This window comes from Oryctolagus cuniculus, chromosome 10, assembly GCF_964237555.1.
Source record: "Oryctolagus cuniculus chromosome 10, mOryCun1.1, whole genome shotgun sequence".
In the NCBI taxonomy this organism is placed as follows: Eukaryota; Metazoa; Chordata; class Mammalia; order Lagomorpha; family Leporidae; genus Oryctolagus; species Oryctolagus cuniculus.
Genome location: NC_091441.1, coordinates 122,654,683 through 122,670,606, shown reverse-complemented (window position 1 = coordinate 122,670,606; position 15,924 = coordinate 122,654,683). Strand labels below are relative to the sequence as shown.

The window sequence follows — 15,924 nt, the reverse complement described above, 5'->3', positions numbered from 1 at the left end:
GTCTTCTAGGTGCTGCTCCACTTCTCTTTCCCTACGACCGGTGGCAGTCAGAGCAGTTTCTGTCTTGGGCTCAGTGACACACGTTATTCCACCGGAGGTGACGCACCTGGCCACAGGGACAGAACCACGCCTCCCTGCGCCTGGGGTTCCCCGGAGAAAACATGACAAAGACGCTGTCCCCAGAAAGTCACAGGGCCCCGGTGACCGGCTCCCGGCTGGGCGTCTGGCTCCTCTTGCGCGTGTTCCGCACTCAGACCATCCGTGCTCCGCTGCGTGAGGCCTCCCTGCCCAGCTGCCCTCGCCTTTCCTCGTGGCCCCGGCCAGAGTATTCACTTGCCCCCACCCTTCAAGCTGCTGGGTAGGGGACTGTGGTGCCTCCCAGATCCCCCAGAGACACCCCAGCCCCCGGGCTGGGGCCATGACAAACAGGCCCTCTTCCATGCCCATGCCTGTCCTGGCTGTCGGCAGGTGTGAGCTTCCTTGGGCTGGGCCCCACTCTCTGGGTGCTAAGGCAGTCATAGAATGGGATTTCGCGAGCGTCCTGGAGGCCTGGGCCGGGGAGCTCCCTGAGCAGGTCAGGAAGCTGGGCCTGGCAGGCGACGTGCATCCTACAGGCCAGCTGTTCTCTGTCGCGGGGCTGGAGCTGGAGCTCAGGTTTCTGAGCCCCTGCTGTTTGCTCCCCCCTCTCTCTAACCATCTGTTTGTGACTCTATGTAATCCCACGTGGGCCCTCCCCCCAGCCCGGGAAGGCGTGACCAGGAGCAGGTGTTGAGCCCAGGGGTTAAGATGGCCCTGGTTAAGATGCCAGGGCTGCCGTGTCTGTAGACCCTGGGAGGCCGCCAATGATGGTGCAAGTAGCTGGGTCCCTGCCTCCCTCATGGGAGGCCGAGTTGCATCCCCAGCTCTTGGGTTTAGCCTGGCCAGACCTGGCCGTTGTGGGCCTTTGGGCAGTGAATCCGTCCAGGCGATGTGGTGCGTGCTCGTTCGCTGTCTCTCTCTCTCTCTCTCTCTGTCAAATTAATAATTGAAGAGTGACACATGAGCTGCATCTCACTTTCCCTGAAATGGAATGCTGCGGGTCCCTGACCCAGATTTGCTTCCCTGAGGTCAAATCTGCCTGAAAAACCACTTCTTCATACCGCATCACAGGGTGGCCCCACTCTGGCAAAAAGCCTGTTCTGTTCACAAATGCTCACAGTCAGGTCTAAAATCCCTCAGCAAACCCGGCAGCGCCCGGGGCTGCCTGCGGGTGGCCCCGAGTGCACCCGGGAGGTAGCAGAACAGGAGGTGTCCCTTGGGCCACGCAGACCCGGTTCGCAGGCCTCTGCCCCCCTTCCCAGCGAGGAAGCCCAAGTCTTTGGAGTGGAAAACACCCAGCAGCCGCAGCCCAGCCCCTGACAGAGCCTGCTGGAGACTGGCACGTGCGCGCTCCATGGGGTCCCCCGGGATCACACGCCACAGCCCACAGCTGCCTCCTCAGGAGCGCATCCGGCGGCTGAGGAATCGCACGGATCGCCGGTCGGGAAGCAGACCCCAGTCCGCAGCGCTTGCCCTGCAGTCCGGAGGCGGCTGTGCAAGTCTGGGAGCAGCGAGACCCGCTGACTTCCTGAGCCGGCTCCGCTGCGGTGCGGATGCGCGCGCCTGCCTCCCGGGGCGCATCTTTGATCCCTGTGCTAATTGCGCTGCTCCTTTGGGGAACACAGCCGTGGGGCCCGGCGCTCCCTGATTAGAGCTGGCGCAGGGCCATGCAGCGCCTCAGGTCCCAGCTGGGAGCGGGGCTTCGTTACCGCCCAGCTGCCGGAGCACACCAGCTCACCCCGGAGGCTGGAGCTCGGTGGATCCGCAGCGGCTGCCCGGTGAGCAGGGTCGGCGGTGCGCGGACTCTCCGGCCTGTGAGTACTCAGCTCTCCCGGAGCCAGCCCTTGTGAGCGAGGCTCTCTGCCCTGGGCATGGGAGGCTCAGGGCCGGTGCGTGGGCGGCAGCTGGCTGGGGAGGTGGAGGGGGACCCCCAGGCGCTCTGCTGCTGTGGGTTCGTCCCAGGGAGTCCGTTGATGGGTATCTGGAGGCAGGCAGCGGCTGCAGGTGTGCCCCACGCCGGCCAGGGCACTTGAGGACCCTGGTGGCTGGGGCTGTCTGGCCAAGCCCTCCTGCATAGCTTGGGGCTGTTTGGAAGCTGTGGCAGGAGGCTCCCCACTGGAATATCTACATCCACGCCCTGTGTGGCTTGCTTGGGCCGAGGGTAAGAGGAATTCTGGCTTTACAACTTGGGAGTGTGCCCCTCAAGCCCAGGTTGGGATCGTTAATCTGCAAGACGCTTTTCTCCTGAGACGCTGTCAGAAGTCAGAGTCAGCAGTGGCTCTCACCTGTGCCTTTAACGTGATCGATGGCTGGGACAGTAAAGACCCTCTCGCTGAGGAAGGGGGTCCTGTCCCCAACCTAAGGGTCATGCGCACTTTGCTTGCTGGGCTGTTGTGCAAACAGAGCTGGAATAAAAGAGGCTTCAACCACTGGAGCCTGAGGGGCACCCAGTGAGCTTGAAATTGTTCATGCCTGTAGGGGGGGCTTGCACTGTCTGTGCTGCACCCAAGGCTGGAGGCAGAGTTTGCAGGAAGGGGCCAAGGTAGGAAGAGACCCCAGGCAGAGCGGGCACCCGCTGAGAAGGGCAGCCATCGCTTCTGGATGTGGCCGAGAGGAGCAGAGGGGGAGGGAGGGAGCCAGAGAGAACTCGAAATAGATACTTGTTTCCGTGAACTGGGGCAGTGTCAGGGCGAGCGAGACAGCCCGGCAACTAGCGCCCAGCCCCGCGGGATGCAGCCAGCGCAGCAGGACCCCAGGCCGTCCATCCCTCAAACTGTTCCCTCTGGAGAAGTGAGTGCACCCTGGGGTCTGGTGCTGAAGGCTGGGCCAGGGCCAGGGCTGGGGGCGTTCCCCTTCTCCCCTCCCTGGGAAGAGGGTGCCCAGGGCCCTCAGCTGCAGGAGAGGTGGTGGTGTTTTAGGAACCTGTGAGGAACGCAGCAGCAGGTTAGTTGAGGTCCGGGGCTGCTTTGTTACAAGTCTCGCTGTGTGTCTGCCTACTGGGGTAAGTGTTGCCGTCTGCCGAAGTCCAGTGCCGTCCTTGGTCCAGCTCCTCCGCTTTTTTTTTTCCCTTGTGCTCGGTGGGGACTTGGCATTTTGTAGGACAGTGTTTTCCAAGGTGGTCACATGGCTTCTCTTCCCCAGAGATTAGAGTGATGCAGTTGTCACTGGTCGGAGAGGTTTGGCGGTGCTGAGGCTGTGCTCCGGCCCCCGGGGAGCATCCAGGGCCCGGGGAGGGTCCAGGGCACTGTCTCCAGTGTGCTTGATCTGCAGTGGAGAGGAGTGGGTGCCCAGGCTGGGGTTCTGTGCCTGGCAGGCGGGGAAGCCAGGTGGGGGCTGTGTGTGCCCTGGAGGAGTGGAGAGGGCTCGTGCTGCTGCCCCTGGTCAGGGTGCTGCGTCTCTGTGGGTGCCTGCTGCACGCCATTCTCCCTGCCCACCGCCAGCCCTGCAGGTGGACCCTGGACAGCCCCTTGGCTCCCACAATAGGGAGGCGGCCGTGAGTAGGGACCTGCACTGGGCGGGCCCCCTTCCTCTGCAGCCTGGGCCATCGCTGAGGGGCTGGAAGTGAAGCCCCGGGCAGCTTACAACGCGATGGAGAAATAGAGTTTAATAACCCTGTGCTTTCAGGTTTCAGACACGAGCAAGCCTGGCCCGGCACCCGCCACGTGTGCGCCTCTGGGGTCTGCTTGGGGGCAGGAGGGGGGATTTGTGCTCTCCTCCTCTGGGTGCTCCAGCCTCCAATACACAGCCCCCGGGGGGCAGGGGGTGTGCACAGGTGCTTCCAGCTGAGGGACCTGTGACCTCACGGCCCCTGCTCATGACCTCACGGCCCCTCCTCGTGACCTCTTGCTCCCAGCCCCTCCTCTTGCCTGGCAGCAGGACCAGTGGGCTGCAAGCAAAGTAGCTCACGGAAACCTTTGTTCAGGACGCAGCTCTGTGGTCCCAGCCCTGTGTGGTGCTGATGGGTCCCTGGGAGGCTCCGCTGTGGCACTGGGGGAGGCTCGGTGCTGGGACCGTGGGCCTCTCCTGTGTGTCTCCACCGGAGGAAGCCGCCACGGTGTTGGCGGGCCGGCTGGAGCAGCAGGCGAGTGTCGCGCTGAGCTGCTGGTGCGGGGAACCAAGTCTAGGTGCGTGAGCTGCTGTGCGGTGGTGGGACGGAGGCATTGACGTCGATAGCAGGGGGTTGTCGTGTGCCAGGTCAGGCCGTCACCGCGGCCTCCTCACCCCCTCCCAGTGTTCCCAGCAGGAGGTCTCCATTCATGGCTTGGTCTTCTGGAGCCTGGGTCTGAACGCCATCCCTTGGTGAGCCTGTGGGCTGTGTTTGTTCATGCAGACCATAGAGCTGGTTTCCCACGCTCGTGAAGAGCCCTGGCTTGTGGGCTGTAGGCTTGGGAGTGCAGTCAGTGGCGCACCCTTGATTGCCCACAATCACCTGGTGCGTGGGGACTGCTTCAACGCAAGCGACACGGTGGTGACAGGCAATGCGTGCTCCTCTGTGGCTCCTGGGTCCTTGGTTATGGAGACGCCAGGGCTCTGCTTCCAGCTCTCAGAAGGTCCTTGCGTTGACTCCAGATGTTCTGTTCCGTAGCCGATAGCTCCAGGGCTTGTCAGGCTCTGAGCTGAGGCTGAGTGTGCTTAGCGCTCGGGCCTGGGCTTGGGTGTCTCGGCTGGCACTGCCCAGGAACGGAACTCGTGCCCGTGGGCGTGGCCTTCCTCTGTTTTTTTTCGGGATGGGGGGCTGGGACGGTTTGCTGTGGAGAGAGCAGTGAGGCACCTGCAGCGCCTTCGGGTGTGGGGGTGTAAAACGGGAGCTCTGTGTCAGGAGCTGAGGGAGGTCAGAGAGGCTGGCTGGGCGTGCTTGGGGCACAGAGGTGCGGCTGCCAGGAGGAAGCCCGCTCTGCCGGATGGAGATTTGAACGCCTGCCAGCCAGGAAGTGGAGGAGCTGAGAGCCCCGCTCTGCCCTGCAGCGGACGAGCGAGGTGACTGATGACGCCCGGTGTGAGGACGCCGGGGCTGCTTGCTGAACCATTGGCGTGGGTCCCACCAGGATTCCGTGCAGTTGACTGAGAAACGGGCGTCAACGAGAGACAGCGGGAAAAGGGATGCGTTGGGCTCTTGTCTCTGCGGCTGGCACCTGAGCACAGTTATCTTAGATGAAGTGGGTATGGCCCACCCCACCCCAGGTTCCCTGGGCAACCCCTGTAGTCCCAGGGGTCCTGCCTCACCCCAACCTCACAGTTCCCTGGGTGACCCCAGGAGTGCCGTGGAGCCCCCAGACTCCTGAATTCCTTTCGCTTCACTTCTCCCCGGCCGAGCGTCCTGTGCGGAGCCTGTGAGGGTCTCCAGGCGTGGACACAGATAACCTCGTCTACAGCACAGGAGCCTCACGGCAGTCGCCTTGCCCGTCAAGCCCAGTCTGCGTTCCGACAGCGTGCGTGCTGAGCGTGAATCCAGACCTGGGACATGCGTGGCTCCTCTCCCCGCCAGCGTTCGGGCTGCGTGCTCCCATGGACAGGGAGCACGGGCTTGGGGGGCCTGGTCCTTGCCCAGCCCCTGGGCCTCTCCTGCGGAACTCTCACGGCCCCGGGCTGGTGCTCTTGTTGGCTCCCTGCAGGGCTGTGCTTCTTGTTGCCAGGAGCCTCGGTGGCAGGCGGCTCCACCCACACACGCGGAAGCACTAAAAATGACCTCGACCCCGTCCCCTCCACTGTGGGAGGGAAAACGGTCCCCCCGGCGTGTGTGTGTGAGCTGAGATCTTTGTAAATCCTGATGTTTGCTAAAAGCTGTGACTGAATGATACGCTGATGATTGCACGGCTGTTTGCTGAGTTTTTTTTTTTTTTTTAAGATTTATTTATTTATTTGAAAGAGTTGCAGAGAGAGGTGGAGAGAGAGAGACAGGTCTTCGATCTGCTGGCTCACTCCTCAAATGGCTGGGTTGATCTGAAGCCAGAAGCCAGAAGCCAGGAGCTTCCAGGTCTCCCACCCAGGTGCAGAGGCCCAAGGACTGGGGCTATCCTCTGATGCTCTCCCAGGCCATGGCAGAGAGCTGGATGGGAAGCAGAGCAGTCAGTTCTAGAACCGGAGCCCATATGGGATGCCGGCACTGCAGGCAGCAGCTTTACCTGCTATGCGTGCCACCCCCCCATCTTTACAAAGATGGAGGACGGGGCCTCCTGCGGTTTGCAGTCAGCATCCCAGTGCCCAGGTTTTGAAGTGGAACTTTCTGCCCCCTTCCCTGCCTTCGTGGGTTTGTTGTGTGCCTCTGAGGGTGACAGCCAGGTTGAGGGGAAACGGTAGCATGGATCATGGAATCTTAGGTCTGTAAGGGGTGTGCACTTTGCTGTGTAGTCACTGCTAGAGGGTCAGAGACAGCCGAGACAGCATGGCCCAGCCTGCGGTGGCTGCACGTGGGGTCTCTGTGTCCCAGCCCTGCGTGCAGCTCTTCCCTGGCCATCGTCCCTCTGGAGTTTCTCTTTGGACTCGGTTCAGAGGTTATAAAGCCAGAGAGCCCCAAGGCGGAGGCCACGGAAACCCGCAGCACAGGTGAACCCCGGGGTGGGGACAGACTGGGGGTCGGAGGACAGGGGCGCGCAGGGTCTGCTCAGGGCAGCCAGGCAGCGCACCCAAATGTCACTGAGGCAAGGGGTCCTGGGCCCACCGTCTCTGCACCTCACTAACGGTGAATGTCTGAGAGCTGAACACAGCTCTGGACTCCAGACAGGTGCAGTTGTAATTCCATAAGGGGTCCTCACATTGGTGAGCAGAAGACAGGGACTCAGGGCACCCAGGGCTGGCCCGGCCCCGGCAGGCAAGCCCGTGTTTGTGTCTTCTGTGAGTTTCAGGGAGTGGGAGCCCCTGGTGCAGGGCGGTGGGGCGTGATGCAAACCTGCTGGGATCCCTCAGGACGTTCTGGCATCCTGTGTCCCCTTAGTCATCACTCTCTGGAGGTCGGATATAGGAAATCACATTTTACAGGTGAAAGTGTGGAGTTAATGACAACAAATCCAAACTCAGAGTAAGTTCTGCTACACCTCAGTAATTATATTTAACGCACGATAAGATGATAAGCAATCATTGCAAAACTAAACAATTATAGTTATTGATCTTACTAACACAGCCAATAATTTTAAATGGGACCCTAAGGCTGCCAATCATGATTCCAGTACTGTGGGAAGGGATGGGTTATTGATTGTTTTCCCTTAGGATGGATTATTGATTGGTTTCCCTTAGGATGGGTTATTGATTGGTTTTCCTTTGCTTTCACCGTCTGAGAGGTGCTGTTTCTTGGACAAGTAGAGGAACTCTGCAGGTGATTGTATCACACACTCGGAGCAGCTTCCAGATGTGCTGTGAACTCGGAGTGACGTGACTTGTGTGCGTGGTCGAGTCAGACTCTGGTGTGAAGGCAGGCTTGTCACCCAGCAGGTCCTCTGTTTGCTGTGTGAGCAGAGCTGGCTCTGTGCACCACGTCCACACCGCTGGATTTTAGGTGTTTCCTGTGCACCTGTGTTAAGTGATCGATTGGCCTTACTGGCTGCCGTGAAAGCCACTTAGAGCTCTCTCCGGAGGCACTGCCCGCCCTGCGTAGGATGCGCTCGTCAGTGGAGGTGAATGAACGTTTGTGGGGTCATCCGGGGCTCTGGGAACAACATGTTCTAAAGCTGCAAAGTGCAGGTGCTGTGTAAGATACCAATTCAGGGCACACATCACAGCAACAAAGGAGCTGTTACAAATGATTTCCTTGTCAATGTGTAAAGAAGAAAATTGGTGACAAACCACCGGGTGTCTGTGTGCGCAGTGGCTCTGCCTTCTGCCTTCCTGTGCTAACCCAGGCACGCACCCGAGTTCCGAGGCCGCCAAGGAGATGGCAGCTCTGTCTTTCCCGGCTGTCCGAGGGCCGAGCCCAGGGGCTGTCCGGGGGCTGAGCCAGGGGCTGTCTGAGGGCCGAGCCAGGGGCTGTCCGAGGGCCGAGCCAGGGGCTGTCCGGGGGCCTCGCCCAGGGGCTGTCCGGGGGCCTCGCCCAGGGGCTGTCCGGGGGCCGAGCCAGGGGCTGTCCGAGGGCCTCGCCCAGGGGCTGTCCGAGGGCCGAGCCAGGGGCTGCTGGGTGTGTGGGTAGCTGGCACGATTGTTTCCTCTGCTTGTGCCTTTGCAGAAGTCCAGTGTGGAGCTCGGCTGCCCTGGCCCTGGCCCTGCGTGATCCTGGAACGTTGCTGGGAATCCCACAACTCACGTATCCGTTCTCCATTTTGTAGGCTTTGCTTTTGAGGATTTGTTTATTTATTTGGAAGTCAGCGTTGGAGAGGGGGACTCAGAGAGGAGGGATCTGTCGTCCTCTGGTTTACTCCCTAGACGGCTGCAACAGCCCAGAGCTGACTCCAGGTCGCCCCTGCGGGTGGCAAGCAGCAGGGTCACAAACACTCGGGCCACCTCTGCTGCTTTTCCAGGCCATTAGCAGGAAGCTGGGTCAGAAGTGGAGCAGCCAGACGCAAAGCGGTGCCCATGGTGGATGTCGGCAGTGTAGGCGGCAGCTTTACCGGCTCCGCCGCAGCGCCGGCCCCGGCCGTAGACGTTCTGGTGAGCGATGTCCCTCTGCAGGTTCGTGCTGGGTGTGTGTGTGGTCACGTGCCTGCAGTAGAATTTTCACCAGTGTGTGTTTACATGCTGGCAACCCTGAAATACAGGGCATCTTAGAGTATGTAAAAAATTATCAAGAAATGCTTTTGGAGGGATAGTTTTTTCTCGTCTAAAGGAAGAAGCTCTTTGCCCTGAGTTTCAGTCTCCATAAAGTAATGGTCCCTACACCTCAGGCCCCATCCCTGCAGCTGCAGCAGTGACAGGAACTCTCGGCAGAGAGAACCATCCTCTGTCCTGGGAGAAATGACCCAGGCTCTGCCTCTCCTGCTTCTAAGAACAAGACACAGCGTGCACAAATGGGCGCTGACACACAGCGTAACGAGCAGGACAGAAAGGAAAAAGCCCTTGACTGAATCCCAGCCCAGCCGTGCCCCACGGGGTGGAGAACTGCAGGAAGCCCCGTGCAGCCGTGTGTGAAGCACGGAGGTTGGGGTGTGAGGCGCCCAGCTGTGTCTCCTCCCTGCAAGCGCCAGCCGAGATCATGAAACTCAGGGCGTGCCGGGGGGACTCAGATCTTCTCTGTGTGCTGTGGGGTGCAGCAGGGGCAGAGTCGGGGCCCTGGGGAGGCCGATGTTGCTGGCGCAACGTGCACCTTGCACGCTGGCGTGGGTTGTGTCTGACAACCGCTCCCCTGTGTCTACTGTTTGGCCATCACTCCGTGGGGATGGCCTTTGCTTTTGCCAGCTGAAAATAGGCTAGAGGGTGGATACAAGTCTCTAGTGCTCCAAAAGGAGGGAAAAATAAAGATATTAAAGTATGTACACAAAAAAGCAGCCCGCTGCACCCGAGGTGTAAAAGACGCAGTGAGAAATCTCAGGGGCCTGCGAGTTTGCAGTCAGCCGAAGCCGTGTTACCGTTCCTCCAGCGATGGCTGAATTTTTGGTGCCGCAGATCAAGCCCCCTCTCACGCTGCTGTCCACACCCTCGTTTGCACGGGGTCCGTGGCTGTGCTGAGCGCCAGCTGTGCCGAGGCCGTAGCTGACCCGCTACGGAGTCTTCTCCCTGTGGATGTCTCTGACGTCCATCTTTCCATTCAGCTGTGGTTACGTCTCACAGCTGTGCGTCCTGGAGCGCACTGAAGTCCTGAACGCGGGCCTGCAGAGGGGAACTGGCCGAGCCAGTGGTGCCGAGGGAGGTGGGGTGCGGGGCCTGCTGTTCGCCGCCCAGGGCTGTTCTTAGTGGGAGGGTGACGTGCATACACCAGCGCTTCTGGAAGTGTGTGGAAAACGAGTATGGAAAGATGTTCGGGCTGGCGCTGCAGCTCACTAGGCTAATCCTCCACCTAGCAGCGCCGGCACACCGGGTTCTAGTCCCAGTTGGGACGCCAGATTCTGTCCCGGTTGCCCCTCTTCCGGGCCAGCTCTCTGCTGTGGCCTGGGAGTACAGTGGAGGATGGCCCAAGTGCTTGGGCCCTGCACCCCATGGGAGACCAGGAGAAGCACCTGGCTCCTGCCTTCGGATCAGTGCGGTGCATTGGAGGGTGAACCAACAACAAAGGAAGACCTTTCTCTCTGTCTCTCTCTCTCTCACTGTCCACTCTGCCTGTGAAAGAAAGAAAGGAAGGAAGGAAGGAAGGAAGGAAGGAAAGAAGGAAAGAAGGAAAGAAGGAAAGAAGGAAAGAAGGAAAGAAGGAAAAGAAGGAAAGAAGGAAAGAAGGAAAGAAGGAAAGAAGGAAAGAAGGAAAGAAAGAAGTTCGACGTGGGGGACAATTTTCTGAAACCCACGCGCAGGTTTTCATAATGTGTATTTTCCAAAAACTTTCTGAAGAGCAGCCCTGGGTTCTTTTCCCACCAAAATATACTGATCTTTTCTTTTAATTCCTTTTTCCACAAACTTCTTGAAGTGCTCTTACATGAGTGTGTGTGTGTTTATGCACTGTAAATACTCACACACGTGTTAATTGGAAATAGTTAACACGACGGCCCAAGCCCCATTGCTGTGCCAGGTGGACATCTCGGTGGGATGGGTTTCCCAGCGCGGGCTTTGCGACAGCTCAGTGAGGACAGGGTCAGGGCGGCACCGGAAACGTGCGGTCTCTGGTGTGGTGGCAGTGATGGTCCCGCCCTGTGCCTGCGGCTCTGCCCCTCTCCATTCCCCACCCCCCTCGGTCTGCGTCTCTAGGGCCTCTTGCTGGAGGTGTTGTCCCTGATAGTCTTCATCAGTGGTTCCCAGGTTAAGAAAAATAGGAGAGGTAGGGAGTTCGCCCACGTGTCGGACAGGTTCACCTGGGACTTAGGCAAGTCTGGAGGAGGGGTGATTGCTATGGCCAAAGTTTGCCCGCTTAGAAAAGAAGTATTTTTCAAAGCCTAACTACATGTGTAATTATTAAATATTAAAGTTTTCAAAGTACAAATTGAGTAATGAAGAAAATACAGTTTTATAAAAGCAACAACTTTTCCAATGTCCATATCATGCGAAGGAAACTAGAAGAACACGACCCAAAAAACAAGCACACTCCACTAGCAAAAAGCGAATTTGTCAAATGCAAGTGAAAATCCTTGTAAATACGCATTGATTACTTTCTTAAAATATGAACACAGCAGTTTTCAAACTATTGACTACATTAAAAGAGGAACCTTTACAGTTAAAAATATTTATTTGAAAGAGTGGTAGGGAGAAGCAGAGGGGAGAGAGAGAGAGAGAGGGAGGGAGGGGGGGAGGGGGGGAGGGGCAGGCTTCCATTGGCTGGTTTGCTCTCCAGATGGCCCTGAGCCGGGCTGAAGCTCGAGCCGGGAACTCCATCCTGGTCTCCCGTGTGGGAGGCCTGGGTGGTCCGCACTGTGCTGCCCCCAGGTGCGTTGGCAGGAGCTGGATGGGAGGCAGAGTGGCCGGGACTGGAACCAGAGCTCAGGTCACCAGGCGCCTGGCTGCAGTTCTTTCTAAACCCGTTTCTCTGTGATGCAAAATCCCCCTCTTGCTGGTTCCAAAGCCCTGTCTCTCCTTGGTGTCTCCCCTGTCTTCTGGGTGTTGGTTTTGATTTCTTCCTGGTTTGGTCACAGGCGCCTCCTGTGCCCTCAGTGTGTGCAACAGTTAACTTCCCAAAGACCATGAAATGCGCAGTTTGTTGAGAAGTTTCCTTGGTGCAAAGGAAGTTGAAATCCACACTCCCCCCTCCCTAACAGGGGCAGGGTGATCACCGTACCCCATTGGAAATCCACACTCCCCCCCTCCCTAACGGGCAGGGTGATCACTGTACCCCATTGGAAATCCACACTTTCCCTCCCTAACAGGGGCAGTGATCACTGTACCCCATTTCTGCTGCTGTCTCAGAGCGAGCGACTGCTTCTTTGTGCTGGCTCTCAAAGCGGATCCGTGTGGGACGTGAGTGTTTTGTATTTGAGGTCTCCCTCTCTGTTCTTCAGCGTCAGAGTGTGGGGCGGTAGCCCTGTTCGTCAGAGCGTGGTCCGGAGACCATGGCGAAGCTGCGTCTTAGCGACCTCTGGAGTTTGCGAGTCTCTGAGACAGACCTGGGGGGTCTCCTCTCGAACTTGCCGGCAGCCTGGTTTCCCGAGACCCTCCCCTCCCCAGAGCCGAGTTTCTGAGGTCTCTCTTCACACGGACAGCTGGTTATTCTGTTGTGAGTGGATTTCCTGTCTCGCCCTGAGTGCCACCATCTTGCATCTTGGAAACTCATTTTCTCCATGGAGCTGTTGATGTCTCTGAGCTCGACTGGGGGTGGAGGGTGAAGCCACCCAGGTGCCCACCCCCAGCACGGAGCTCAGAGGCGACGTCCGTGTGTCACGGAGGCTTGTGAAAGCCACCTAGATCTGTGGGTAAATTTCACGTCGAGAAAGTTCAGCTGGGTGGAAAGTTTACTCAAGTGCACGCTTTCATCCCAGTTTTTAAGCCGTGTGCTATTGCTTCTGGCTGAGTCAGGTTTACAGAGCTGAAACCATTATTGCGCTTCCCCAGTGACTGCTGGGTGATATTTGATTTCATCAGCCAAGGCCAATTTCTGTTTAATCCACTGTTGTTAAAGAGCTTGGCCTGAATGTCAGTGTCCCGTGCTGGAAATATTAAATTAGTGCCCTCAAATACGGCCCAGAAACACGGCTGACCCCATGCAGGAGGGGACAGACCCTGGTACACGCTCAGTGCGAGCCCAGAGGAAGCTGCAGATGAGTGCGTTGTGACTTCAGATTCCGCGCTGACAGCTTTTCCAGGTCAGCGCACAGCTGTCTTTTCCGGGGTCCCAGGGTGCCACGTTGGTGCCCCGCAGGTGTTGTGAGCCCTGACATTGCGAGTTCCAGGCGCAGAGTTGTCTCCTGCCGCATCGCTCTGACATTGAGAAAGCCGGTCAGCCTCTCTCTGCTCGGTGTCCTCGTCTGCAAAACGAGGCGGCAGACACGGCCGACGACAGGGAGCGTTCCCTCTGCTGCGTGAGTGGTGCAGACCTGAGTTTTGCTCACACACTGTGTGCTCCTGCGCTGTATCACACAGCAAATGCGTTTCTACTAGAGCTTCGCGGAAGCATCGGGCTGCGTGCATCCCACTGGGGGCATTTTGGAAACCGTGCACTGTTTTGGTGCTGGTATCGCGATGCAGAGAAAGTGGGAAATCGACCTCAAAGCGGTGGAGTGGCTTGAGTCACAGAGGTGCCCGTGAGCCCACAGGTGCAGCAGGTGCAGGATAGAGCAGGGAGGCAGCGGGCAGAGGTTGGGAGGTTCAGGGGCTGCGTCAGGCGGAGGGGCTGCGTCAGGCGGAGGGGCTGCGTCAGGCGGAGGGGCTGCGTCAGGCGGAGGGGCTGCAGAGGGCTTGGAGTCCGTGCTCTCCTGAGACCGCAGGGCCTAGGTCAGCAGGACTCTGTTGGCTGCCTTTCAGCACCAAGCTGTGCAGCCCCCGTGTGCCTCGCCCAGGCCTCATGTTTCTCTGGGTGCAAAGAGCTTCTCACATGTGGTGGGAAGTCTTCACCGGGCACGTTATCTGCCACGGTATCTGTTTGAAGCCCACCGAGGTGCTCCCAGGGCATCTGACCCTCTGTGACCCAGAGCGCCGGGCTTGTCCTTGTCACTGGTGCTCTCCTAAATTTGGGAAGCGCCTTGGTCGGAGGGACAGAGGTGGTGAGCGTGTTCAGGAACACAAATTGTGACCGCCGGTGCCTTCCCCTATCCCGCCGGCCTGACAGCCATCATGGATGCTGGGTCGGTTACTCCTCCTCCTGCAGACGTGAGCCTGAGGAATGGGGGTACGTCGCCAACAGCGCTCCCGGACGTGGAATCGGGCCCTTTCTGCCCTCAAATCCATGCTGGAGGTCGACCCTGCAGTGGTCTGAGCATGACTGCGTCTGAAGTGGGGTTGCTGCAGGTGTCATCGATTGCGATGGCCTCACGGGAGTGGGCTGTGTCCTTATGAATGGGGGCATTGGGTCAGTGGTGAAGATGGATGTGAGGCCGCTGCAAGCTGGCGGCGCTGGGGACCAGGTGGACACAGATCCTGCGCGGGGCCCTCAGAGGGGGCGCCCTGCCCACACCCTGTCCTGCGGCTTCCAGCTGTGGAAGGTGGGCAGGCAGGTCTCCTGGGTGAGCTGCTTCCCGTGTCACTGGGTTACGGTGGCCCTGGAAACCAGCGCAGTGAACTGGGCGACTCCTCCCTCCCTCGGCTGGTTGCGTAGCTCTTCTGGGTCCACTGGGCAGCACGCGATGGGTATTTTTCTGTGTCAGAAAATAGGAACGTGTGTTGATTCTAACAGTTTTAGTAAGTAGTGGTTCTCCAACTTTTTTTGAAAAAAGGTAAATTTGTTTGCAAAAACAAACATTGATGCACTAAACTCTAACTTAGATTTTAAAATTCTAAAATTAAAATTGGTGTTAGAATCCATTTCAGCATTGAATCTATGTTAATTTTCATAATTTGTGCTTTTATATACTTTTAGTGTTAGAGGTAAATTCTTAAATTGCCTACTTTTAAAAAAACAATGAGGAACAGAAATCAAATATAATTTCTAACAGACTTTATTTCCCGTTTTGTGTTTACACCTAGTTTTTGCCTCTGTACGTGTGTATTTTTCAGGTTTCTAATTCTGATATAGAACTGTGCAGTGTTCTATAAATGTGACTTATTACCTAATAGGGCTAACACATAACCTGTTCTCATATTACCTTTCTGGAATATTTTGAATTACCATAAAAATCCCATCAAGTTTGTCTGCCTGTGGTTGATGTGGCTGTGTTTAGTTCCCACACACTGCAAGCTACTGGAATTTGTGCCATGGACCTAGGACTCTTAACCACACACAGAGGAAGATAGGTCAGCGATGAAGAAGTTGTATTCATGTCTGAGAATTATTTCCACAGGACTTATGGAAAGCCAAATAATAATTTATGAGGACAGTTTATGCTTGAAATTAGCACAGATCAGCAATGCAGAGACAAATAAAGTAAGACTTAATCTTGGCTGAATTTTAGCGGCAGAGTTCCGGTTTCCTGAGTGTGTCGTGTAGCTCGTCAGGTGCGTGCTGGGGCTGACGCCCAGGGACCCCGCTCGCTCCACACCTGCATCTCAGCGCCCTGTCTTCAGGCTCCCGTCAGGGGGAACAGCTCCCTGTCTGCCGTGTCCCTTAGGGAAAATCAGATTCTTCGTGGTTGGTGAAGTTCATTATTTCCCCCGTAATCTCCATCCGTGATCTTGACTGAGAACAGAAGTGTCTGGGACTGAGCTGGGTCTGCATCCCCACAGAGACCCCACCGGCGGTGCCCGTGTTGCTTCCCACTTAGCAAACGAGGTTGGGCTTCCGTCCTTCACCGCACAGGCCTGGCACAGACACCGGTGAGGGGCTCTTGTCTCAGGAGCTTGATTTCTCCTTATCTTTTCTATCGTAAGGGAAAACGTGAAAATAATGTTATGGGTAACAGATTCCCAACCTTGTTCTCTGATGCTGGGAGTGTGCATAACTCAAAGGTCATGTGGAATCTTTGACATAAATGTTCAGAGTCTCTTCCTTTTTTTTTCTTTTTAAGATTTATTTATTTACTTGCAAGTCAGAGTTACAGAGAGAGAAGGAGAGGCAGAGAGAGAGAGAGAGAGGTCATCTGTCCATTGGTTCACTCCCCAAATGGCCACAATGGCCGGAGCTGCACTGATCCAAAGCTAGGAGCCAAGAACTTCTTCTGGGTCTCCCACGTGAGTGCAGGGGCCCAAGGACTTGGGCCATCTTCTACAGCTTTCCCAGGCCACAGCAGAGAGCTGGATTGAAAGTAGAGCAGCCAGGACTCA

The 15,924-nt window shown here is 57.3% G+C and overlaps 1 protein-coding gene across 7 annotated transcripts in view; it reads left to right on the top strand.

Moving 5' to 3' along the window:
* Positions 1-15,924, top strand: part of CNTN4 (contactin 4) — a 734,964-nt gene that overhangs the window by 313,863 nt on the left and 405,177 nt on the right. Inside the window, exon 1 of one of the 7 annotated variants that reach the window (XM_008273613.4) lies at positions 1,439-1,892. The exons of the other annotated variants lie outside the window; for them this stretch is intronic. The gene's annotated coding sequence lies outside the window, so the exon portion shown is untranslated. Of the gene's footprint in view, positions 1-1,438; positions 1,893-15,924 lie in introns of those variants that run through there. 7 annotated transcript variants of the gene reach the window in all.